We start from the raw sequence: 27,988 nt of genomic DNA, 5'->3' as shown, positions 1-27,988 counted from the left end.
CAAAGTTTGTGGGTCAAGCACCTTTATTCATTGAACCATACCAAAAACTCAAAATCATGAGTCTAAAGAAAGGTTGGATGATGTTGGGAATGAACAGGCTTGGATTCAAAGCTGCAGAAGAACAAGTAGCTCTACCTATGAGGCTAAAGCTTCTGTAGTTATGAGAGAGGCATCTGAACCAAGAAAACAAATAGCGAAGAACAGAAAAGACTGTAAATGATTCTATGGCTATATTATTCAACAAACCAGCTAGATTGTTTGTCCTTTTTGCCACCAATTGCCTGCAACCCTTGTTTCTACATTTAATTATTTATGTTTCTTTGATAGGAAATAATTGCTTAGTTAATCAAGTACTGCTTTAAAGAAATAGAACAATCTGTTTTGATTCTTTTGTTCAGGGGGGAAAATCTGAGATAAATGGCATTTTCACTGTTCTCAATGTCTATTTGTAAATTTCAGTCTATTCTAAGTGAAAGCAAGTACTTAAATGCACTATCAAATTGAAGATAGACCCTCAGGAAAAGTGGTCTCATTTACATGCAGCTTGTAGTGCTTTTTGTAAGAACATGTTTGACTTTGCACTTTTCCTTGATAGCAAGTGGGAGCAGAATAAATGTATTGTGCAGAAGTCACTTGACAGCTTAAAAACCTTAATAGCATTTGGATTCGTTTTATGCTATATATTCCTAACAATGCAAATTTTCAGAGAGTGAAATCTCTCTGCTGTTTTTAAAAAAAGGACACTTGCATGATTTCAGATTTGAGAAAGGAAAAAGTACTTCAGGTGACATATAGAGTATCGCAAAGCTATTTTGAAATAAAAGATTCCTGTACGTAACTCTCACTTACTTATATTAAATTAGAAATTGATTATTTGAAACTGTGCATACGAAAAGTAGAAATCAGAGCTTTCAAAAGGATCACTGTCTTGCTGTGTAGAATACTCTTAAAGTAATATAAGGAAATAAAATACGATAACATTTTCTCTATCCAAGGTAAACCTACACAACACTTTTCATTTAAACAACTTGAAGTCAGAAGAAAGAGTAGATATATTTGAACACGTAGAGAAGGATATTAAGTGAACTTCAGCTTATTGTCATGAAATAGTTACAAAAATTAACTCAGCATAAATTCAAGTCCTAGCCGCCACTGCAACCTAAAGATACTGGCATGAAATCCTATAATTTCATGTAAATTCTCTTGATTAACCTACAAAGCCAGATGTCACAATACAGCAGGCATGCAGCTTGTCTCTGGCTGAGTATAGGGATAGTACAGCTGAGCTTGCAGAACCAGGGCTGTTACCCCTGAGTGTTAAAAGCAAATTCGGTGTTCTTGTCCATCTCAGCCTTTTAATTAAAGATCTTCTAAATCTTTCTGTGCTGATGTTGACTTTCTTTATATAGCTCTTGTGCTCTCCTGGAGAATGGAAGAATCACTGAAATATTTTGTTTGTTTGCTTGTTTGTTTGAGACAGAATTTCCCTGTTGCTTTGGAGCCTATCCTGGAACTGGGTCTTATAGACCAGGCTGGCCTTGAACTCACAGAGATTGGTCTGCCACTGCCTCCTGAATGCTGTGATTAAAGGCGTGCGCCACCACTGCCTGGATGAAACATTGATTTTTGAGCCACTTGAATTCTTTTTGGAATGAGAAGTATAAAGGACAAGTCTCCAATTTTTTTTGAGTATAGTCTGAATTTGGGCAACCACAATAGTTTTCATTAATTTTAACTTTATCAATGGTTCTCAACCTTCCTCATGCTGTGACCCTTTAATACAGTTCCTCATGTTGTGGTGACTCCCAACCATAAAATTATTTTATTACTACCTCTGCCTCCTGAGTGCTGGGATTAAAATTGTGCGCCATCACCAACTAGTTTTGTTTCAGTTTTTAACAATTTAATTATAATACATCTTGCAAGATTTCTTTGTGTTTATTGTCCTTTGATTTTGCTCTGCTTTTTTATGTTGGAGGACTGTTCCTTACCAAGTTCAGAAGATTTCTGTTAGATCTTTTGAGCGATTGATCAGCCTTTTATCTTTCTCTTATACTTGTGAAACTGTATTGATAAAAATATTAGATTGCTTTATATAATAGACCTTGACCCTCAGACGATTTCTCTGTAGCATATTGTCCCCCACGCCATTTTGTTTTCTGAGTCAGGTTCTCTCCCCACAGCTCTGGCTTTCTTGGAACTCACTGTGTTCACCAGGCTGGCCTTGAATTCAAAGATTTCACCTCCCTCTGACTCCTAAGTGTTGGGATTAAAGGTGTGCATTATCATGCCCAGCAATATATTTTATTTTGGTGATCAGAATGAATACATTTTCCATTTCACAACTCTGTCTTCTGTTTCCTTTGTTCTACTGCGAAAACCACACTTCACCTTCTTGTTCTTTCTGTTCCTATTATTGTCATCAATATAGTTTCTATTTGGACTTTTTTTATATAATTTACATCTTTTCCTTTTGTTTGTTTGCTGTAAAGAATTCATGATTACTTGTTCAATTGCTTTAATGTCTTTTTATATCATTCCAAAGTCTGATTCATCTCAATACTTGTGAAAATTGATGCTGTGTTGTCATTCGTATTGTGGCCTTACTTGCTTTTCATTTGATTTGTGTTTTCCAATTGCACCCTGGGACATTTTTGTATTTGCTTTTGTTGGTGCTGTGGGTGGAAACCAGAGGTTCGTGCATGTTAAGTAAGCATGTTGCTACTGTGTTATGTGTCTAGCTTGTATCTGAGCATTTTGAAGTTCTGAGATTACCCAAGGTCCTACTTCTATATTAGTAGGTACTACTGCCCCCTTTAGATTTAGTGTTAGGACACAGCCCAATTGTGTTGGAATATCTACTCACTTTCCTGAGCTCTTGCAATGTTAGCATGGCCTGCTTCAATCTTCTGGTTCTTCTGAGTGCTTGCTGGAATGGCACTGGCTCTGCCTCATGGGCAGAATGTGCTTCTCTGGGCTTCCCACTATTGGACTGAGTGTGGGGTATCCAGACATGGAGGACAGAAAGCTCGTTTCCTCTCCTGTTCTTCGATCTTTCTATGACACTGAAACCCTCAGTCTACCTTTGCCATTTTCCTCATCTCCTATCACTGGATGATGTAAATGGTGCTTGACAAGTAATGTGAAAAAATTAAGGTCACTCAAGGGGAGACGGTGTACTTAGGTGACATTTGAAGAGAGACCTGGATCAAGTGGGGAAAGATCTTTTTAGAGATATCTACAGAAGGACTGCTCCATTAGTTTCTGAGACCTTGGATATTTTAAAGACTGTTAATGAAGTCTGGGAGTGAACTGTACGTGAGCTCAGTTAATTGGCATGCATGCCTTTCCATCACTAAAAGACTTACTTAAAAGTAGAGCCCATGATTTCACCAAAGGCAAAACTAGAATCCAAGTTAGATGTTTTAGGACATTTCATGAATGGCATCTAATTAAATATCAGATTATCACCATTGTTGACCTGATCCTAATGTTACTCAATCTTTAGTTTTAAAATTGCCAGCTCAATCATCCCAGAAAACCTACACAAGCAAAAATGTGATAGCTCGGATTGATTTCTAAAAATTACAGCTTCAATAGGGCCAAATATGGCCCACATCTCAATTTCAAGTATTACCTACTGCTCTTTTCCTGGTACAGCATCAGAACTGAGCAGCTGACAGGGAAACTCTATAGTATGCAGAGCAAAAATTACCAGCTACTCAGTATTTGTCAAGAAGAAAAAAAGATGACCTTTGCCATAGAGACAATTAACTTCATTGACTAACTGAATCATCCAGTATTTCTATAATCACATTTTAATTTTCTGTCAATAGACTTAGTTCATATGGAAGATAATTTCTACATGTTTCAACAAAACCAAAGGTTATCATGTGTTTTGTTTATTTTAGAATCTAGTGAAGTCTCTGGAGGGTATAATTCCAGAAAGAGTAGAAATAGGAAATTGTAGACAAAATTTTCTCACACAATCTTGGTTTCTGGTTTTGCTGAGTACCGTATTCTGAAAGATAAATTGGGCAAAGCACATGACCATGGTATTGAAGCTTTAAATGCATGCATATTGAACAAGCCAAACTCAGTTCAATCAAATTGATTAAGAGTTATTGAGTCCTGAAGACACTGTGGAGACATTATGCATTCTTAAAATGAAACCAAAAGAAAAAAAGAGTGACTTATTTTGATTAAAAATTGTGGACAACTGACTGAATCTATCTGCCTACTAAGGTAGTTTGACAGGAGAAATAAACATAGTTCTGGTAGAAATTAGAATTGGAAAAGAGAATATAAGAGAATTTCTGTTTTGTTGATATATTATTGATGACAAATCTTTTGTATAATTAAAGAATGTGAATCAGTGCTTTCAAAACGGCTATCTGAACTGTCACCATTCCAAGCCATGGATTTAATGTGGCAAAACTATCTGCTTAAGTATCTTAAGACTTGTCATTTAGGAGCAGTCGTATAGAGGTCTCTGTCTACCTGAGATCTGTTTATATGCCTGGAAGGCAAACACTTTCCTTAACTTCCCCCTGCTCTTATCTTAGGCAAAGGTCATCCTGATGCCATCAGTAATCTCTAACCACCTGAAATGAAAGTATCCTCTGGGTCACAGGGTTTAATTCTGAGTCATTAGGCTTTTGCACCAAATATATACTAACTTGTCACATACCCCAAAATAATCTCTTGCCTCTAGACATTATGGATCTGTAAAAGTACAATTCTGAATGAGCAGTGTTGTGTTTAGTGCTCAAGCCTAGATTTTAAGAGGAGATTTTTTTCAGTGAGAAATGCAATATTTTTTTCTAATTTATTTTATTTTTATTAAAATTTTTTTAATAAAAATTTCCGCCTCCTCCCCACCTCCCTTTTCCCTCCCCTCCCCCATTCCCCATGCCGCACTCCCCTCCCCCTCCCTCAATATTTTAAAAATTTAAAAAAATTTGTGATGCCGTAAGTGGGGCAAACTGGTCTCTTTAATCATTCTGATTGTTGTAGTGCATGAAATATATTTCCTAATTGTGAAAATTTAGTTGGAAGCAAATTTTTGAAGCAAGATTAACAAGAAAAAGACCCAATAAGCTTGTTTTTGTGTAGATCTCTTGTTTGTTTGGGGAAGAGTGAATGAAGCATGCAGAGTGGCTTGGAGTGAAGGTGTAAGGAAGTCTTCAACAGAATCAAGCCATGTATTGGTTATAGGGAGGCTAGTGACAGTCTTGATGGAAACTCGAAAGGTGCCTGAGCTTGAGTGAGTACTTCCTCTTTGAGGAGAGCTGTCACTTATAATTTCTCCTGTAAGGCTCTCCAGTGATGCTTTTAGAAATTTTGCCAATCTCATAGATGGTTTTAACTGTAGTTTGTGCTCAAAGTTAATGACTTCTGCCCTGATTTTACTTTCTACCCAGCTTCAACTTTTTACCATACATTATATCTCCCCAATGCTAATTTTGGTGGCTGTTCTTAGTTGTCACCAGCCTGGTCTACAGAGCTAGTTCCAGGACAGGCTCCAAAACCACAGAGAAACCCTGTCTCGAAAAACCAAAAAAAAAAAAAAAAAAAAAAAAAAAAAAAAAAAAAAAAGACACAAAAATGGAGGGTATACCTGTGAGGGATCTTTTTTTCTCTTAAACTGAAGTAAAGAGATGTAGTACGAGGCTATTTGTTTGCTCCTGGCTGCCCAGACTCGAAATAGCCACTCAGAAACTATATTAATTACAACACTGCATAACCTTATGAGCTTATGCATATTTCTAGTTCACTCTTATATCTTAAATTAGTCCACTTCTATTATTTTATATTTTACCATGAGGGTTATGGCCTACTGTCAAGATTCTAGCTAGCGGCTTTCATCTATTTCCTCTGGTGGCAGCTTCTTTATTTATCAACCAATAAAAGCAACACATATACAGAAGGACTTCCCATACCAAGGAGGTCTACTTTTAATCTGGACTTTGGAGTTATGAAGACACATAATGTATCTTGAGGTGGGAAGGCACACCTTTAACCTGGGTCACTCCTGCTGGAAGCCTATACAAGGACATAAAAGAAGGAAGCCAAGTTTTCTTGTCCCTGCCTTGCTAGCAATCCATTGCTTTACTGGTATTAGAGTTTACTTCTTTGGATTACCAGCATATACTGAAGGCCAGCTGAGACATTCATCTTCATGGACTGAGCAACTACTGGATTCTTGGCTTTTTTGTTCACAACCTGTCCTTCTTGGCTTAGTTGGACTACAGTCTGTAAGTCATTCTCATAAATCTCCTGTGTGTGTGTGTGTGTGTGTGTGTGTGTATTTGATAAGTTCTGTTACTATAAAGAACCCTGACTATTATACTAATTGATACAATAATTATTTCAATTATTTCTATTATTTCAATCATTTGTTCTGATTCTGTCTTATCCTCTAAATTTTAATTCATTTCTCTTTATAATGATTTGTATAATAATTTCATAACCTAATTTCTAAATAAATTGATTTCATGACCTTTGAACACTTTCCTCATCATTCTCATATTATGACCTATTTACATTTTCAACAGATCTTGCTTTCTTCTTCCCTTCCTTCCCCATCCCTTCTCCCAGGCTTACCTTAAAATCACAATCTTCTTGCTTTAACCTTCTTAGTGTTGGGATCTATTTTAATATTTTGTGGTAGGATCTCTCTATGTAGACTTGGTTGCTCCCAAATACACAGTCCTTTTGAACTCACCCTCTTATGTGCTGGATTATAAGCACATACTACTACTTCTAGGTCAGCCTTAAATTAGGTTTGTTATTATTATGTTTTACTTATATTTCATTTATGGTTCGTTATTGTTGCAATCTTCCTCTTTGCTTACCTTCAGTGTTTTGGTTTCCATTGGCTGATTGTACTTGGTAGTAAAATGATAGCTCAAAGTAACTACCTACTCACTCCAATCTGTGTTTCTTAAAAGTTCAAATACTGAAATTTTCTTAGTGTAGTTCATAGCCACAATCCCCAGTGGACATGTATGAACTGCTATCATGTTTTCCTCATCCCTTTCCTGTTCTAGAAAACTATTACTCCATCCTCTTCTCAAACTTTCAAACTCCCGAAGTGGTCTGCTGATATGCCCTGTGAATAAAGAATGCTTTTATGTTGGAAGAGATGAGGCCCGTAGGAAGGAAACACCTGCTTGTTAGCAGATGGCTGTATCTTTTCACCCTTTTCTCCTCCAAAGATCCAAAATCCCTTCAATATTTTCTTGTCACTAGCTTCTCATTAGGACTCAGGCTTTTATCCAATGTATTTACTTTTCAGGTGGTTTCAATAAGACCTTGAGAGTCATTTATGCCCCCAAGGGTCCTCAGATTTGTATCTCCAGCCTGATAATCTCCTTAAAACTCTAATTTCCCCCCTTTGAAGCTTATTAAAATGTTTCCTTAAGTCAATTCTCTTCTTGTTCTTAACTCCCTAGTTAACGGTTGGATAATCCTTTGTGAGTTGTTGTGGAAGAAATTGTGATATTCTTAAGATTACTCTCTCTGATTGTTTTCCCCCACAAATTTCTTTGAAGTATAAGCAGCCTGGAACCATCAGTTTAACTTCTGTCTAGGGAAATGGCAAATAATTTTATAATTTTCTTCCCCCCTTCCTTTCCCTCTCTCCTTCCTTCTGTCCCTTCCTTTACTGTTAGTGGACTTGAACTTTTTTCAGAATTATGAGGAATTCTACTCTTTTCTGATTGTGTAAAACCTTGATTACAAGTTTCTACCAGGCACAAATCTAGTCTACCCACCAGATTCAACCTTCATTTTCAACATTTATTACAATTTATAACTTCAGATTATTTTTCTAATTTCCTTTTAAGCATTTTTTTTTTTTTTTTTTTTTTTTGGTTTTTCGAGACAGGGTTTCTCTGTGGTTTTGGAGCCTGTCCTGGAACTAGCTCTTGTAGACCAGGCTGGTCTCGAACTCACAGAGATCCGCCTGCCTCTGCCTCCCAAGTGCTGGGATTAAAGGCGTGTGCCACCACCACCTGGCTGCTTTTAAGCATTTTTACTCACTTAAAAAATAATAATAAAATCTAATTTAGATTTTCTGGGCATTAGATATTTGTAGATATATAGATTACAATATTTCTGAAACTAAATTTTTCTATTATAGGACTCTATCATGTGACCTTTTGTTTTTTTTAATTAATTTTTAAAATTTATTTTACATACCAAAATCAGTTTCCTCTCCCTCCTCTCCTCCTGTTCCCCTCTCCCATCTCATTTCTACCTGATTTTACTCCTCAGAAAGGATAAGGCCTCTCATGGGATTCAACAAAGCATGGGATGTCAAGTTGAGGCAGGACCAAGCTCCTCCCCACCACATTAAGGTTGAATAAGGCACCCCACCATAGGGAATTGGTTCCAAAAAGAAAGCTCATTCACCAGTACAGATTCCGGTCCCACTACTAGGGATCGCAAAACAGACCAAACTACACAACTGTCTCTCACTTGCAGAGGATCTAGTTCAGTTCCATGTAGGCTCCCTTGCTGTGAGACAATGGTTTTATGTAGAAGGAGCAGCAGGCTGCATTCCTGCCACCTGGCTTCCGGCCACCTAGCTAGCTTAACCCTGGAAATAATAACACACAAATTGTATTCTTTTAAACACTGCCTGGCCCATTAGTTTCAGCCTCTTATTGACTAATTCTCACATCTTGATTAACCCATTTCTAATAATCTGTGTAGCACCACGAGATGGTAGCTTACCGGGAAAGATTCAGCATGTCTGACCTAGCGACTGGCTCCATGGCATCTCACCCAGAGAGGACAGGCATGGTGATTGCCTCACTTCCCTTTTCCTCCCAGCATTCTGTTCTATCTACTCCAGCCACCTAAGGGCTAGCCTATCAAATAGCCAAGGCAGTTTCTTTATTAACCAATGAAATCAACACAAAACAGAAGACCCTCCCACATCGCTTTTATCCTGTAAAGATTTGTTTCTTGTACTTACTTAATAAAATGCTGATTGACAAGTAGCCAGGCAGGAAGTATAGGTGGGGCAACCGGGAAGGAAGTAGAGGTGGGACAATGAGAATTTTAGAAAGAGGGAAGTTTCAGTCTGCAGTCATGACCCAGCCACAGAGGAAGCAAGATGTGACTGCCTCTCTGAAAAATGTACCAAGCCACATGACTAACATAGAAAAGAAATGGGCCAATTTAAGATGTAAGAATTAATTAATAAGAAGCCTGAGGTATTAGGCCAATCAGTTTATAGTTAATGTAGATCTCTGTTTGTTTCTTTGGAACTTAACCACTGTGGAAACCAGGCAGGGCAGAAAAGTCAGTCAACAGAATGGGGCCGACATGGACAACTACACCCACATAAAGCCTGAGAGAGCTAAGGAAGTAATTCTAGACATAAAATAACAGTGCTAAGCACAGCTTCTTGATAGCAGTACTTTCTCAGGTGGGCTCTATTTGCTACAGGCAAGCACTCTCATTTAAGAGAGGCTTCCTGTCTCAGCTTTAGCTGCAAAACCTCAGCTCTTTTAAGAGGTTCTGCCACAAAACACTTAAATGGTGTTGATAAAAAGCTGATCACAAGCTTTTTGTTGGAGGCAGGGACCTTGAAATGCCATAGAGTTGTGGCAATAAACATGGCCCCAGCCAGTACCTCTGCCATGAGGCTAGACTCACAAAAAAAAAACAAAAACAAAAACAAAACAAAAAACAAAAACAAAAACAAAAAAACCCCCAAAAAACCCACTAAGGAATCTGGCTGGATCCAGCTGTCACAGCCATGGCTTCAATCCTAGCTATAACATTTAGAAAATTGAAGACTCATGTAATCAGAAAAAGAGAGATACATAGTAAAGATAGATTCAAAGATGAATAAAATTTCTTAATGATATACTGTGTGTTTAAAAATATATACAGGCTTGGGAGAAAAATTTAAAAAAGGATAAGGTCCATAAAATAAAAAAGAGAGTAGTTGGGTGTGGTGGCACACACTTTTAATCCCCAACACACGGGAGGCAGAGGCAGACCTCTGTGAGTTCAAGGACAGCCTTGTTTACAGAGTGAGTTCTGTGACAAAGACACACAGAGAAAGAAACCCTATCTCAAAAAAGTCAAAAATTAAAAATAAAAAATAGAAGAAATAGAGTTTAAAATAAAGTACATAAAGATGAGAAATACTGTATATTATTATGTTGTCTTTCAATTGTTTGACAACTGATGTTGATAATTTAAAAATTAGAAATATTTATTTTATTTTTAACCATCTACTGTTATTGTCACCATTTGGGTTAAAAATGAAAGCAAATGATGAAAAGGTGTTATGAATCTTTTATTATAATTTAATTTTATTAATTATGTTTCTATTAATTATTTTCACTTGGTGTGCAGAGTCATGAGTATCATTATGGTGTTTTCATGCATATATGTCATGAAATTTGCTCTTATTCATTACCTACTGGCTTCATCAACCAACATGGAATTTAATTAGAATAATTATTGATCATTTAAGCCTAACCATGTAGAGTGATATTTGTTGATTTTCAAATGTGGTTCAACTGAGTCCAGTCTAGTAAAATATTGACAGAGATAGTCTAAGAAAATGAATTGGCCATAAGGTTATTTCCAGTGCTCATGAAAAATGTACAAGCTTTGTGTATTTAAGAAATGGAATCATTTACTTCAGTCATGGAGATTCAAAATGGGTAACAACTGAATTGGAAGCTTGGCCTCATACTTGGAATAAGTTCTCTAATTCATACAGGTTGTCTGATACATATTTGTCCACTGTTGCAAAGTACAGGCTGCTCAAATGCGACAGCAGCCTCTAACGTAATTTATCACATTTTGTTCATGTTATGATATCTACTTATTAAAAAGTGATAGAATAATCTTATTTATATGATAAATCTCTATATTATCAAGTTGCTGAAGTGGCTCACATAGAGAAGGATCTTTACAATCTTTACAAAATACAAAATGCCTTTTTTTTATTTTTACAGTTTAGGTGTTTCTTTTATCCCCCCTGACAAAAGGCATTTGGATTCTGCATAGACAAGCTCAGAGTTAACATGCAATATAGTTAGTAAACATAACAGCACCATCTTGGAGGTCTGCACTCTTATAATTATAATTATGCTGGCCTGACCTGTCACCTCGGTACCCTGTCCCTTTAAGAGAGAAGCTCCACCCACTCCCAATTTCCCCTTTCCTGTAGAGGCAAGCTGACCTTGCACCTCTTCTCTTCCTTTCTCTCTTTCCATTCTTCTTCTGAAGAGGCAATCTCTGCCTCCCCTTTATCCCCATCTCTCTCTCTCTCTCTCTCTCTCTCTCTCTCTCTCTCTCTCTCTCTTTCTCTCTCTTTCCCCTATACTCTCATACCCTTATACCCTCCCCATACCCACCAAATAAACTCTATACCCAAGCTCTCTCCATTTGTCTCCCATCTGCCTTGGTCTCCCACTAACAGGGGGCCTGCCAGGGTCTCTCACACAATAAATCTTTCAAGTACTATAGTGTTTTTGTTTCCCCAAAGTTTCAGCTTGATGAGTTAAAATTTTGATATATCCCCAAGTCATCAGCTTACTTTTTCTCTTGGGACATCTCTTGATGTGTTGATTTGTCATCTGCCTTTAGATGTTTCATTGGTCTGGTAGGCACCAGAATGCTGTCCATCAGGAAATGTCTGGGACTTCATTTATTTTTATGAAAGTTAAGCATGTGTTTAAGTATTGATTAGAAATCAGGAGAACATCATCCATATAATGAGAGACCAATACATTGGAAAATTTAAGCAACATTGGCTTATTGCTCTATGCCCTAATTGCAATCATCAGAATCTGGGTTTGTTTCAATTTTTTTTCATGATGGGACCTTTGATATTGAGTTAGTCCTGCTTCTCCAAAGACTTAGTTCACATTAGGAACCAGTTGTTGGGGGAACCCACAAACTTCAGTGTTGGTGGGGACAGGTGCAAGGTGGATAGTGAAACTCAGTCAGTACCATCTTTGTAGGCACTAGGTCGGACTTCCAGGGACTGAGCTACAAGATTTTTTTTTTTTTTTGGCAAATATCTAAATCAATACCAACTTAGTAGGATAAGGAAAATATTAAAACTTTCTGGAAAATGAGTTTGAACTAGAGCATATTTCTAAATATGGTTCCTCATCTGACATCACCCAGTAAATATTTGTCCATGGAGTAGGACCAGTTGAGCACTGAATTGTATTTCAGAAAAAGGTTTTGTTTCAAAATGATGGTGGATTTAAGTTAACAGTACCTCAACAGGGCAACGTTGCTTTGCTTGACTTAATTTAAAAGAATTCAATATGGGATAGCTTTTAATCTACTTAGACAGGTGTCAGAGGAACATAAAAGTTCATATACAGGCAAAAAAGATCTTCCCTGTCATCTCGGATTTTCTGGATGGGGTGCAGTAAGTCAGAAGGACAAAAGACAGATTAGCTGGAGAAAAGAAACAGAAGCCGTTGAGTAGGGACATCACACATAAGTGGCAGAATTTAGTGATAAGAAATAAACTCAAAGGGGTTGAGGGGAAGTGAATCTAGGAACACATTTACCCAAGAATAATAATGTTGATAACATTATTCACAAGTGACAAAACAAAGAAAAGATAGTTTGAACTTCTTGAGCTGGCAAATAGTAAAAAGGTGAATATAGGGACTAACAAAGAACAGGTTGGTAACTTTGTGTGTGATGTGTTTAGAGTACTATGTACCTTAATAGCCTAGAGCTGGTTTTGTGATCAAGGGCTAGTTGTGGTGGTGTAAATGACAATGTCCCCAATCGACTTATAGGGAGTGGCATTATTAGAGGTGTATCGTTGTTGGATGAAGTGTGTAACTGGGGGATGAGCTTTGAGGTGTCAGAGGTTCAAGTCAGGCCCAATATTTCTCTCATTCTGCTGCCTGCAGACCCAGATGATTATATCTCTCTGCTCCATCTTCAGGACTAAGTCTGCCTGTTCACTGTCATACATCCAATAGACTAAACCTCTTAACAGTAAGCAAGCCCAATCGGATGCTTTCTTTTATAAGAGTTTCTGTGGTCATAGAATCTCTTCATAGGAATAAAATGCTAAAATAGAAGTTGGTAGCAAGATTGTGGGGTATTTCTGTGAAAGACGACATATTTTTGGGGAGGATTGTGGAAGGACTTTGGAATTTTGGGCTAGAAATACCGTTGAAAGTTGAGAGCTCAGTGGGATGTTCTGTAGGATCTTGGAAGATAAGAGAGCAGGGCAAAAGATGGAGATCTAGTTTGTGAAATTTCAGACAAGAGTTTAAGGTTCTATCAAGTCCATTTGCTATTTTCAATTAAGATTCTGTTGTTTTGGTCAGTTGGGGCTGTAGAGTCATCTGTGATTAACAAGAAACGAACACCAGTGAAGTGAAACCTTTGTGTTACTAGGAAAATTGATGATGGTTATCTGGAACTAAAAAATTAGTGGTGATTAAAGGGATTAGGAAGAGACCAAGATCACTAAGGTGAAATCTCTGGAAAGTATTTCTTGAGAGTCAGCACACAGAAGCTGGTGTTCCAGAAGTAGTCAAAGTTGTACCTCATGTTTGCACTTGAACATGGTAGTATAAGAGTCACCCCCAGGAGGTACTGGTACTAAATTCATGAAAGGGTCATAGAGAGCAGCTGAGGCTTGACACTGTGTGGCAGGGCTGGAGTCTCTGAAGAGAACCCAGGAGAGACTATTGGTGAAAGTGCAGATCAGTTGCAGCAAGGAACCCCAGAGTTTTGATAATACCAAGACCGTGGGATGATCACCAAGAACAGCAAGCCAGGCGGTGGTGGCGCACGCCTTTAATCCCAGCACTTGGGAGGCAGAGGCAGGCGGATCTCTGTGAGTTCGAGTCCAGCCTGGTCTACAAGAGCTAGTTCCAGGAAAGGCTCCAAAACCACAGAGAAACCCTGTCTCGAAAAACAAAAAACAAAACAAAACAAACAAACAAAAAAGAACAGCAACAGCTGTGGAGTTGAGTTAACTGGAGCCTAGAAAACAAGTAGTTGATGCAGAGGGTAGAGATGAAGAAGTGACCCAGGCTCCTTGGAGCATCCCAGAAGATCGTGAGCGAGTCCCAGGTGATTGGATATTAGATTATTTTCTTTGTTGGAGTTTGGTTTATCTCAATTTAGATTGTGACTGTGCCCTGGTTATTCCCTCTTGAAGGCATATTTAACTTAATTTTAATTTTTACAGGAGCCCATAGCTGAAAGATTTTGAATTTTTAAAACAATTTTTGGATTTTTAAAGAGATTTTTAAAAGAATGAATTTTGATGTGTTTGAATTTGTAGGGACTGTTGAACTTTTAAAGTTATTTATGTTTTTAATATGAGATTTTGAGAATGAATGAGAAAGGAAAAGTTGTGGCTTTGTAGTGAAATGTTTGTATGTCAAGTTTATGTGGGTCAATGGTGCTGGGTAGTTGTATCTCAATTTGACATAGGCTGGAGTCATCTGACAGGAGGAAATCTCAATTAAGAAAATGCTTCATAATACTGGGGGATTGGGCAAGCCTGTAGAGCATTTTCTTAATTGGGGATCAGTGGAAAAAGGACCAGCCTATTGTAGGTGGTGTCATCCTTGATCTTGTGGTCCTAGGTTCTCTAAGAAAGCAGGCAGAATAAGCCATGGGAGAAAGCCAATAAACATCCATCTATGGCCTCTGTATCAACTCTTGCTTCCAGGTTTCTGCTCTGTTGAATTTCTGTCCTGACTTCTTTCAGTGATGAACTATCTTGCAGAAGTGTAATCCAAATAAAGCCTTTCCTCTTCAAGTTGCTTTTGGTCATGGTGTTTATTCACAGCAATGGAAACCCGAAGATAGTTGTATTTGCTGGCTTGCAATACAGTTCCATGATAACACATGCTAAATATGAGCAAGGCCCTGACTCTAAACAATACCTACATAACCCCCCCCCACACACACACACTAGTGTATGCACATGCACACACACACACACACACACACCTAACCATTGGAGAGTTTTTCTTATAAATTTTCATGCATCTTTTAAACTGTCTTTAGCCTAAAATAAAATATGCCAAAATAACATATTGAGAAATGGCATATAATTGAATACACTGTGTTGTAAGAGGCTGCTTGTTTGTTCCTGGCTGCCCAGACCTGAAATAACAAACAGTATTGCAAATAATTTAGTTTCTGTGTGTTTATTTCAGGTCTGGGCAGCCAGAAACAAACAAGCAGCCTCCTACAACAAATTGGTGCCCCATGTTGGGCACCATTTGTTGAAAGAGGTGTCTGTCACGCCCAGTCCCACAGCTTTTCAGCCCCAAAGAATCACACAGAGGTCTACATTAATTATAAACTGGTTGGCCTATTAGCTTAATCTTCTTATAACTCTTATTATTTATATTAGCCCATAATTCTTGTTTGTGTTATCCATGTGGTTTGGAACCTTTTTCTGCAAGGCATTCTCATTTTGCTTCCTCTGTGTCTGGGTGATGATTGCAGACTGACTCTTTCCTCTTCCCAGAATTCTCCTGTTCTCATTGCCCCACCTATACTTCCTGCCTGGCTACTGGCCAGTCAGCATTTTATTAAAATACAAGTCACAGGGTACAGACCATTGTCCCACAGGAATGCCCTAGTTTTATTGTTATATATCTGATAAAAATACCATGAACTAAAGTTCCCAGAGAAAAGAAAGCCACTCCTATGCCTAAGATTCTACAAGACTGATCAATAAATTAGAATTTTTTAAATGTGGGAAGTTGGAATGTTATAGATGCAGATACAAATTATCTTGGTAGTCAGTCCTTGTCCATCAGTTGACAGTTATGAGGTGAAATTTCTAAGATTATATTAACAGTTTTAAGGTGTCCCCCAAGCTAAGAATCATCTGAAATAATCTGAAATATATAGCAATGATTTTTCCCACATTATCTATTACAGTCTTACCTCATTTTCCACTAGTGTGTTAGAAAAATGCTTGATTTAAAATGTTCCTTTTTTTAAATAACTATAAGAACTTCCCCAAACTTCTATATTAGAACATAGTATTGAGTGTAGCCTGAATATGTTCCTGCATCATGGTCACTGACACTTGATTCTGGAATTAATTAACTTGCTTGTAATTGCATTTTAACTTACATTACACACCCATATTTAGCAATATAAATTCTTATTTGTATACCATATAAACATTGACATTATAAACTTAAGCATGCAACAGTATCAGAAGAGGATTTTTATGTTAATTAAGTATGGGTTAAAATGCATTTTAATTTAAAAAAATAATGACAAAGTTTCCTTAGATTTATTCATAATAGGGAATTTAATATGTGTGTGTGTGTGTGTGTGTGTGTGTGTTGTCTATGTACACCTACTGCACTGGGGACAGGTCAGTACTGTAAATATAAATGTCATGATAACTTTTAACAGCACATCCTTTTCTTCACCTCTGTCATATCTATGGTCCCTGCTTCAATATTTCTTATTTCTTTTCTTTTATATTTTTACTTTGCTCATTTTCTTATGTATTCATTTTCTGCTCTCAAAGACTTGCATCTTCTAAGTCACTCTGGTAAGAGTTGAGAAGTATTTCAGTAAAGGACTCAATGTGTCAAATGTAAATGGAGCTCCAGAGTCTTAGCAGTTGGTTTATTTTTCTTCTGTTTTCTCCAGCCATCTCCTGATTCCAGATGTGCCACCTGGTTTTACGTGTTAGTGATGTCATGAACTACAAACTGAAATTCTGGCAGCAGTACAAAGAAAGAGCTAATTCTCAAACACACTTTGAATGTGCTTGGAACTACTAAACTAATATTTGGTGGGCAAATTGAGATCTCAAATTATAAAATATATTTACTTAAGTGTAGACTCATTTGACATTCAATTTACCTTATGTTATAAAAATATAAAGGTAATATGAACTCAAATTCAGCTTTCCTGTGGTGGCAGTGTTTGGAGGATTTGTACCACCTTGTTGAAAACATGTTATGTGATTTGAGCTTCTTAGTTTAAAGAGGAAAAATATAGTTGAATGATCATGCACATTAAATATGCATGTTGGTTGAGTTCAAGATTTACTTTGAACAATATAAAATATTGGCTGCACATGTTTACCAGTGGTTCTTCCCCAGAAATTGTGAGCAGAAATACATATGGAGAGGATTTTAGTAAAAACCTAGAAGGCCCCATTAGTACAAAGACAATTACAATGTTACAGCCTGGGTGGCCTGATTCTTACTGCTAGGAAAACTATTCATCCCCAGGATAAATCAATATGTTGTAATAAAACATAGAAAAACAGGAAGTACCATGAGAGAGAATTAAATGAATTAAAATGCTGTTCACAATGCATTTCTGAAGAACATTAACGTTCCAAGTTCTACATTTCTAGTTGCTGATAATAAAGGCAATGTCATTGGTGAGTTCTATGTACCTTAAATAAGTTTTCTCAAGCACTGTGGTGCAGATGTAAGCATAGAGATGACCCGAGGTTCAGTAACTTGCTTTCTCTCACAGTTCTACATTAATCTTTGAAGTGTCGACTTATTAACTTAGGGTTATCTGATTTCAAAGTGCAGATGGTAAGTCTCAACGACATTCCTTATTTTCAATGACATACAGAATCTTTACAGGTTTGATAACAAGCATGGATATTTTAAATTCATAGTATCTGAGTCCTATTAGAAAGCACTTTTTAAAAAATAACAAACGATTTGAAACACAGCAGCCACATTTCCATTCAAACAAGTTTCCACTAGTCCAATATCTCCTTAGGCAAATAGCAATGTCCTAATGAGAAAAATGATTCAAATGTCAGGAGGGTCAGAAGACAGCTGAACAAAAAGATCAGAGAACAGTTTGGAACTGGATGTGTTTTTCTGTTCAGCCCATTAGAACGTGGATTATCCCTGGAAACGTTAATGAGCTGGAAATTGCATATAAGGCTTCTTTGCATCAATAAAATGCAGCTCAACCTTGTGCAAAAAAAGTACAGTGAGATGTGATAAAAGAGACAGTATTACAGATCAGCTAAACATCACATTCTCCTGAAGGAGGAAGACTTAATGAATATAAATTTATCCCATGCTTTGCCCTAATGGAACACAGTAGTTGTGAGTTAAACACCTAATGTATACCATCTTCTGATCGGTGACAGAAGACATTTATTGAAGGAATGAACACTAGAAATCCTCTTGCAACTTGCCATTCAGTTAGACAGGAAACACGTTACTTGGCATCTGAATAGAAAAGAAAAAAATAACTGTAGAGAAATGGAGCAAGACAAATGTTATCCAAATCCAGAGAGACAGCAATGCAGAAGAAGGAGATGCAGTGGAATCTCCCATTGAAAGTGGAGCCTTCCAATGAATACAACCAACCTTTAGGTTACGGCACCAGAAAGGTCAGAGAGGGCCACCCAGACCAAACATCTTGATTTATAAATGAGTGAGCATAAAAAAACCTTGAAACTACTCCATTGCAAGATGTAACTGGATGATTATTAGCCTCGTTTTTCTTTCTTTAAAGAATGGGCAAGATAATGATATGTTACAATTTGTGGGAATGTTGTAATTTACATTTATATTCAAGGGTTGCTTTCCAAAGCACTTCTTTCTTGAGGGTCCCCTTACCCTTTCACCAGTAAAATAAACAAAAGGAACAAGTACTTGCTTTAGAATTGGAGCAATCAATGCTCAACCAGTGTCTATTCATTATATGAAAGGCTGTGGATAGAGTGAATGAAGTTAAAGATTATACATAATGTTCCACATACCAACCTGCATTTACATATGCATATATAATTCAGTTTTCTTCCTTAAGCTTTTTGCTTACCCACTGTTACATGGAAGAAATTTAGAGGAAACTTAATATCAGTAACCAGTCTCTTGGAAGGTTGGAAGATTTAAATATATCAAAAGTAGAAATTATACTCTCCTTTGATGGAATACTGTCTATTGTAGTCCTTGTCTATTTTGTTTTGCTTTGTTTTATTGGAACATGGTCTTTTACACCACCCAGGCAGTACTAGAATTCATGACTTTCCTGCCTCAACCTCCCTAGTACCAGGGCATAGGTCTAAACTACATAGTTTTGAACTTTTAAAATACGTAAATGATTTGAACACAGGAAGATTAAAACTTTTTATCTAATTTTATCTGACCTTTATGACTGTTAATTACAAGCTGGGCCAAGAAGAAGCCCTGGAAAGAAATATAGTGACAGTTCTGTGTCTGTGTTGTAAGAAGCTCCTTGTTCATTTCTCATCCACCAGACGCTAAATAATGACACAGAAACTGTATTAATTAAATCACTGCTTGACCGATTAGCTCTAAGTTCTTATTGGCTAGTTCTTACATATTAACCCATTTCTATTTATTTGTGTGTCGACACGTGGCTGTGACTTAGTGGGTAAAGTTCCAGCGTCTGTCTCCTGCAGGGCTACTTGACTTCTCACTGACTCCACTGTTGTATGAATTCTGCTTGTTCATTTCCCAGCTGCCCAGACTCCCTAAATAATCACATAGAAACTATGTTATTTAAATCACTGCTTGACCTATTAGGTCTAGCTTCTTATTTGCTAACTCTTACATCTTTTTTTATTGATTTTTATTGAGCTCTACATTTTTCTCTACTCCCCTCCTTGCCTCTTCCCTCACCTTCAACCCTCCCCCAAGGTCCCCATGCTCCTAATTTACCCAGGAGATCTTATCTTTTTCTACTTCTCATGTAGATTAGATCTATGTATGTCTCTCATTGTTGTCTAGGTTCTCTGGGATTGTGATTTGTGAGTTGGTTTTCTTCACTTTATGTTTATAAACCACTTATGAGTAAATACAGGCGATAATTGTCTTTCTGGGTCACCTCACTCAAAATGATGTTTTCTAGCTCCATCCATTTGCCTGCAAAAATCAAGATGTCGCTATTTTTTTTTCTGCTGTGTAGTACTCCATTGTGTAAATGCACCACACTTTCCTTATCCATTCTTTGGTTAAGGGACATTTAGGTTGTTTCCAGGTTCTGGCTATGACAAGCACTGTTGCTATGAACATAGCTGCACACATATCCTTGTGGCATGATTGAGCATCCCTTGGATATGTACCCAAAAGTGGTTTTACTGGGTCTTGAGAAAGGTTATTTCCTAATTTTCTAAGAAATCACCACACTGACATCCAAAGGGGCTGTATCAGCTTCATTCCCACCAGCAATGCAGGAGTGTTCCCTTTACCCCACAACATCTCCAGCATAAGTTGTCATCCGTGTTTTTAATCTTGGCCATTCTTACAGGTATAAGATGATATCTCAGAGTTGTTTTGATTTGCATTTCTCTAATGCCTAAGAATGTTGAGCATTTCCTTAACTGTCTTTCAGCCATTTTAGATAAAAGAACTTCTGGAGGCATCACAATCCCTGACTTAAAACTCTACTACAGAGCTATAGTACTGAAAACAACCTGGTATTGGCATAAAAACAGACAGGAACTGAATCAAGACCTAGATATTAATGCACACACCTTTAAACACCTGATTTTTGACAAAGAAGCAAAAAATATCGAATGGAAAAAAGAAAGTATATTTAACAAATGGTGCTGGCATAACTGGATCTCATATGTAGAAGAATGAAAATAAATCCACATCTATCACCATGCACAAAACTCAAGCCCAAATGGATCAAAGACCTCAAAATAAAGTTAGTTACACTGAACCTCATAGAAGAAAGAGTGAGAAGTACACTTGAATGCATTGGCACAGGAGACCACTTCCTAAATATAACCCTAGCAGAACATACACTGAGAAAAACAATAGATAATTGGGACTTTCTGAAACTGAAAAGCTTCTGTAAAGCAAAGGACACAGTCAACAAGACAAAACATGAGCCTACAGAATGGGAAAAGATATTCAATAACTCCACATCAGACAGAGGTCTGATCTCTAAAATATACAAAGAACTCAAGAAATTTGTCATCAAAAGAACAAGTAATCCAATTTAAAAAATGGAATACAGACATAAACAGAGAACTCATCTTCATTAATCTGTGCATCACCACAAGGTCGTAGTCTACCAGCAAAATTTCAGCACATCTGTCTCTGGTGGTGGCTCCATGGCTTCTCTAGGACTCCCCCTCCTTTCTCCCAGAATGCACTTTAGTTTCCCCACCTAGATCAATTTTTTTTTGCACTATCACAGGCCAAGAGCGTTTCTTTATTAACCAATGGATTCACAGAGGGGAATCCCACGTCAGTACTGGTGGGAGTGTAGCTGGTACAGCCACTATGGAAATCACAAAATGCTAGGAAAGATTGCCATGGGGCATGTACTCAAACACACTACAACCTACTCATCCTTTAGTTGAGTCTCTATTCACAATAGGTAGGAAATGGACAAAGACTTTGTGTCTTCAAATTTAAATGTATAATGCAAATGTGGTATTTTATGCAATAGAATATTACTCAGCTGCCACGAAAAACAAAAACATGAAATTCACAGGCGAAGAAAGACTGAAAAGGGTCATTTGGATGAAGTGACCTAGAAAGAGAAACATCAATTTTTTTTTTTTGTCATTTGTAGGCCTTAGCTTTGGATCTTTAAATGGTGTATTTCATTTGGAAGATTCACAGGTGCCAGGAACTTAGTCAGAGGATATGCAAGGTGTGGAGGAGTGGGGAGGCAGCACATTCAAGAGAGGGGGAGAGATAAAACAGTGATATAGACAGGAAACAGTGAATAATGGCTTAGGAAGTATTAAATGGGGTGGGGAATGTGTAGGTAGGGTTTAGGTGGGAATACAGGGAAGACCCTATTACTGTTACTCTGCTAAGAGACCATATTATTAACATCATCCTTCACAATAGCCACAAACAATGTAAAATATCTCGTGGTGATCCTAACCAAACAAGTGAAAGACCCGTACAACAACAACATGAAGTTTTTAAAGAAAATTGAAGAAGTTATCAGAAAATAGAAAGATCTCCCGTGCTCTTGGACAGGTAGGATCAACATAGTAAAAATGGCAATCTTAGCAAAAACAATCTACAGATTCAGTGTAATCCCCATCAAAATCCCAGCACAATTCTTCACAGACCTTGAAAGAAAAATACTCAACTCCATATGGAAAAACAAAAAATCCATAATACCCAAAATACTCCTGTACAATAAAGGAACTTCTAGAGACATCACCATCCCTGACTTCAAGATCTATTATAGAGCTATAGCAATGTAAAATAACTTCTAATGACTCATCATTATAACCATTGATTAATACACCTCTCAACACTCATTAAAGAACCTTCTACTTGCAGTAGACAGCAATTAATAAACAACCAAAGTTTATCAATGTGCAGAGAAAAAGAGGCTACATATTGCTCATCCCTAATTGGGATAACTCTATCACACTCCATCCTCCCAAACTCAGAGATCATCGCAGAAGAGGGAGCAGAAACAGGATAAAGACCAGTGGCATTAGATGACTACAATACAATGTTTCCCTAGCACAACAGAATATTTGTACATATGAACTCACAGTGGTTGTAACAGTATACACAGAGCAGTACAGTGAAAGGCATACCAAACCTCGGAATGGACGGGGAGGATGGGCAAGAAGTCTCATCTCTTGCTGAAAAGCAACTGGCAGTTGATAGCTTCTGGGAGAGGAGAGTTAGTTTTCTTTAAAGGTATGATCATCAATGGCTTCTGACAGTTAAGCACCACTGTCTGGTGGTCATCTGGCTAGAGAGGCAATTTTCTCCATCCTTCAAAAGTAAAATGCATGCCTCTTTTGGCCTTTTAGTTTTATTTCTAATACTAGGTCTAGACTTATGACTCCTACATCTGGAAGAGAATTAAGTCTTATTGTTTTAGATACCAAATTTAGAGTAACTTGTTACAGTACCAACAAGAAAAACACACCATCTCTTTTTACTCAAGACTTGAGGTTAAGGTGATAAGGTTTTGATGTTGGCTTTCTCTGCTGGGCATTGGAGCTTTCATCTAGGCTGTGTTTCCTGGGCTACAACTCCAAGGTGGCTCTGATGCTCACATCTGACTCATGTCTGCAACTGGTCAAAAGCCAGGGCAAGCTGTGAATCAACTTCAACATGTTACAGCCTCTCCAGCCTGCTCCTATCTTGCATAGTCATTGTGAACCTTTGCCAGTCTAATGAAGGTGAGAATTTTACATGGCAGTTTGATTTCTCAAGGAGACAATTTGAAAGAGGAAAGGGTAGAAGTTTCTTATAACTAAACCTTGTACATGTTTTAAAAACATGTTCTAACAATCTTGTTTTGTCAAGCAAGAAACTCTGACCACCTCAAACTTAAGAAAAGTAAAATAAGATCCCTCCTCTGAGGAGAAGGAAGGGGAAAAGATTTCTGGCATTCATTAATCTCCTTTGTCAAATCTGCCAAAGATTACAGGAGGCATACATGCTTTAGAGATAAGCACAAGAGAAAATAGAAAATAAAATATTTCCAAAGCAAATGGAAAAAGGTTCTAAATTTGTTAGATTTCTGATAGGAAAGTTTAATTAATTGTTATCAGTTGACTTTCACAGTAAGCAAGGGATCATGGTAGACAAGGATAGCAAAAATTGTTCTATTTTCATGAGAATTAGAAATTGTACCTGTTTATTAGATACATATGAATTAGATTATATGACTGTTATTCTTAAGGAAGAATCTATAACCAAGTTGACATGTGTAATTTTCTTATTTTAATCTTACTCTACCTTCTCAGGTGTTTGGGAAGCAGATCAGGGGCACAGTCTTTGCTGTATGACCGACCAGGTGGGTCTCAGAAAACCAGACAGAGGAGAGCCCACTGCAGAGAGAACAAGGTTTGAAAGAGCTAGCTATTATTTTTGTCCTGCATAAATGACACCTGGTGATTCTAAGTGTGGGTTCCTATCTATATGGGGTGGAAAGGCAAAGGCCCCTTTATCTTCAGACTTTAAGTACTTTTGGATATTTAATACTGGAGAAAGAGGACTTAGAATGCAAATACCTTTAAGCTTAATAATATTTTAGTATGTGGTACCTAGGACATGTAAGTTCAGGTACTTGCTTTTATGTTTAGTTCCATCTATCTTAATTTAACAGCATTGTCTCATCATACCAAGTTTAAAGAAATCTGAGTGTCAACATAAACATGTATGTGCACGCACACACATACACACATACATGTGCCACATACATGTCAAATAATACCAGAACTATAAAAGAAAGCATTTTGTACTATCTCTGTGGATCTTGGGATAGAACTCAGGACCTCATAGTTACTAGGCAAGTACTCTATCCATGGGCCAAACCTTGAACTCTTCATTTTCTTCTACTTTTAAACTTGACCCTGAGTCGTAGCTTTTGATTTGTATGTTTGAATGAAACAGTTAAAATGTCCTCATTTTTCCTTTCTGCATGATGTCACTCTTCCTAAAGTTTAGTAACACTGAACAGAATGGTGAGAGAGAAAAACTACTCAGTTGGGATAGTACTTTAATTTAAGTTAAATTGCAAGGTACTTTGGACTGTTACAGAATTTTCCATTTTGCGAAAGAGTTGCCCCACGTAGTTCAAAAGCATTAGGAGGTCAGTGTCTGCTATTTACATGTCTCTTGCTATCAAGTTCAACAATCACCTGTTAAGTGGTAGTTTTAAAAAATGACCTTGAATACTAGTTGTTAGCTCAAAGTTAAAAGTTTTTTGTTGCTGACTCAAATGAAACTAATCCTCTGTAATCAAAGAAAAACCTAACAATGATAGCATACTATGATGTTTTGTGTCGTACTAAAAATAAATTCGTTGTCAACAGCCAGTTTATTCTCTGGGCAAGACTTTTGAAGTCATAACAGTGTCTTTGATGCGCACACAACTGACAAACATCATAAATATTTAAATTTTAAATAAAGCTTCCATTTATAAACTATGCATTTGTGTTGGAATACTATAAACTGGGAATTAAAATGAAATTGATACCAGCATCAACTAAGCCCACAGTATCAGTGTTACTTGAATGCAAATGCAGCAAATATATGTTTAGGTTTGCTGAATCACATGGCCCTGATATTTCTACACCATGAGTAGGACATCAAATAGGACCCAGCCATTTTTCTGGGTTTGAAAGTTCAGACCATTACTGTCTCCAAGAGCCTCTTCAAGATGTGTGGAACTATTACTCTTTGCTCAGAACAACCCAATTACAGGCCAAAAGTGTGTAAAATTTATTTAGGGTCTAATTAGACCCTGAAGTTTATTAATGATTTCATTTTGCACTTAGCTAGGATTGAACCTGGTTCTCTGCCTTAACTGCCACCCCACCAACCCCTTATTTGTTCATATTAGTTAAATTGGCTTTGAATCAATAATTTAGTATTATTATTATTTGTCTCTCTATCCTTAAAACATATTGCTCCATTTTGCATAACCCTGAAATAGTATACTAAGAATATATATCTACATCTACATCTATCTATCTATCTATCTATCTATCTATCTATCTATCTATCTATCTATCTATCTATCATCTATCTATCATCTCTATCTATCTATCTATCTATCTATCTATCTATCTATCTATCTATCTATCATCTATCTATCTATCTATGTTCTGACAAAGTTCTGCAGTAGCTTAGTCTCAGTAATTTGTCCCCTTTTAATTGTTTCTCCAGTTCCTCATCTATTTGCCAAGTCACCTTTGTACAAATCACCACGTCTGTAAAAGAGACCAGAAGAATTATCTTTCCCACAGTCAGGGGATATGCATTGTTTTTAAAAACATTAAAACATCTACAGAAAATCTATAGTAAAAGGAAACTAAAAGGAGGAAAATAATAAAGTCTGAACAAATTACGTGATAGGACAGAAAGTGAGGACTTTTGCTATGTATTGGTGGAGTTTGAAATAACCACCCGTTGTGTTCTGGTTGTCAGGCAAAGGGAGGATAGAGTCACCTTGGAGATCTACACCAGGGACATGGTCTCAGTGTTGATGTGCTTTTTATCCTTTTACTGCATTTTTATATATGCAAAAACCTTCACACTTAATTAACAGAATTCAGTAATATGCAAATGAACAAATGCATGTGCAAATGCATAGTGAACATGCCCTTCCTCCTGCATACACTCAATCCCGTATTCTCAAGGCAAATTCTTCTTTAAAATCAGATTGGAAATATTTATTATAAACAAGCTCTACTTATAAATTCTGAAATACATTGTGATCCATAAAATTCACATTTTTAAATCCTAACGTCCAGTTTAACTACACTCAGAGATAGGATCTTTAGTGGGGAAGTAACTGGATATTTGATGCATGAAGAAGGAGTCTGAGTATGAAAGGATTTATAGGAAGATGACCTAATAAGAAGCGGAAGAGACACTAGGGATGAACACACACAGAGAAAAGGTTCTTCAAGTTCCCGTAAGAAGGCAACCATCTCCAAGCAAGAAGGGAGACTCAATCTTGCCAGCATCTTGAAGATTTCCAGGCTCTATAATGTTTAAGCACCATAGTCTAATTTATTATGGTAGACCTTGCAGACTAATGTAAAATATTCAGACATGAACAAAGTGTGTGGAAACAGAAAGGGCGTTTGCTGTCTACTAACTTAATTCTGAATCCTGTTCCAAAGGACCTACCCCATAGCTAACCATTTCTGCGCTTTAAAATGTTGTTTTTTTGTTTGTTTGTTTGTTTGTTTGTTTTTTTAGTGATGAACTTCACATCTATAATAATATGTTTATGATACTATTTCTTTATTTATCAGCCTTAAGCTTGCCTACTTACTTTGTACTGTGGTCGGTAAGCATTTAGTTTCTTAGACAGTAAATTTGTCCTCTCTCCCTTCTCAGGCCAAAATAATTACATTTCAACTTTTTTTCACAAACCTGCTCTCCACTTTATGAAGAATAACACTGCAACACTTCCTTGTTCATCACAGAACTGAAGACATTCCTATTCCAGCATACGTTGTGCCTTCTTTATCCCAATCCCCTGTATGTCTGATAACTATGCATTTTACAATATCACTAATTAAGCGCTCGTGTCTTTTCTACATAGTTATTCTTGACACCTGGAAGCTAAGTCTACTATGAGATCATATGTTTTGTTCATTAAAGATGCAATCAAATCTCAGGCTTACATTTATATCCTAAGGAGTCTGCAACAGTAGACTGTGAACAGTGCAGCTTGAATTAAGGTAAAAGGTATGATGTGGGATGCCCTTCTGTATATGTTTTGCTTTCATTGGTTGATGAATAAAGCAGTTTAGGTCAATTACTTAGCAGGGTAAATCCAGGTGGGAAATCAGGAGAGAGAGAGAGAGAGAGAGAGAGAGAGAGAGAGAGAGAGAGAGAGAGAGAGAGAGAGAGGAGTCAAAGAGACACCAGGTAGCTGCCAAAGGAGGCAGACGCCATGTAGCTGTCGAAGTAGAAGGACACACTGGAACCAGTAGGCCACAGCCTCATGGTGATACACAGGTCAACAGAAATGGGTTAAATCAAGATGTAAGAGCTAGCTAGCAATATGCCTCAGTCATTGACAGAACAGTGTTGTAATTAATATAGTTTCTGTGTGATTATTTGGATCAGGTGACCAGGAAGCAAAAGAGAAGTCTCTGTCTACACAGGTCTACCATGAGTGTCATTAAATAAAATATTCCTAATATAATTTAGAGTTTATACAATCATCAGGATGTTTGTAATATCTATAAAGGGAAATAGGAGGATTATAGTAAAATTTACAACCTCCAGAGGTATTGGCCTAGGAGGACTTGGTAGAGATCTAGAGGAAATTTAGGAATCCCAATGTTGTCTCTGAAGAACTGTTGGTAAAATTGGGTTCTCTCTCTCTCTCTGTTTTTTTGTGGGACTGTAGAGCAACAGAGATTACAGTGACAAAGGGCGTGCTCATTTACCATAAAAATCTTGCCCATAAGGAATTTTGAGACTTGTATAAAAGGTCTCATAGAGCTTCAGCCAGAAGGGATTAAAATTCCCAG

Source organism: Chionomys nivalis, chromosome 3, assembly GCF_950005125.1.
Source record: "Chionomys nivalis chromosome 3, mChiNiv1.1, whole genome shotgun sequence".
Lineage (NCBI taxonomy): Eukaryota > Metazoa > Chordata > Mammalia > Rodentia > Cricetidae > Chionomys > Chionomys nivalis.
The sequence above is the reverse complement of the archived record's forward strand: the minus strand, read 5'-3'. Positions refer to the sequence as shown.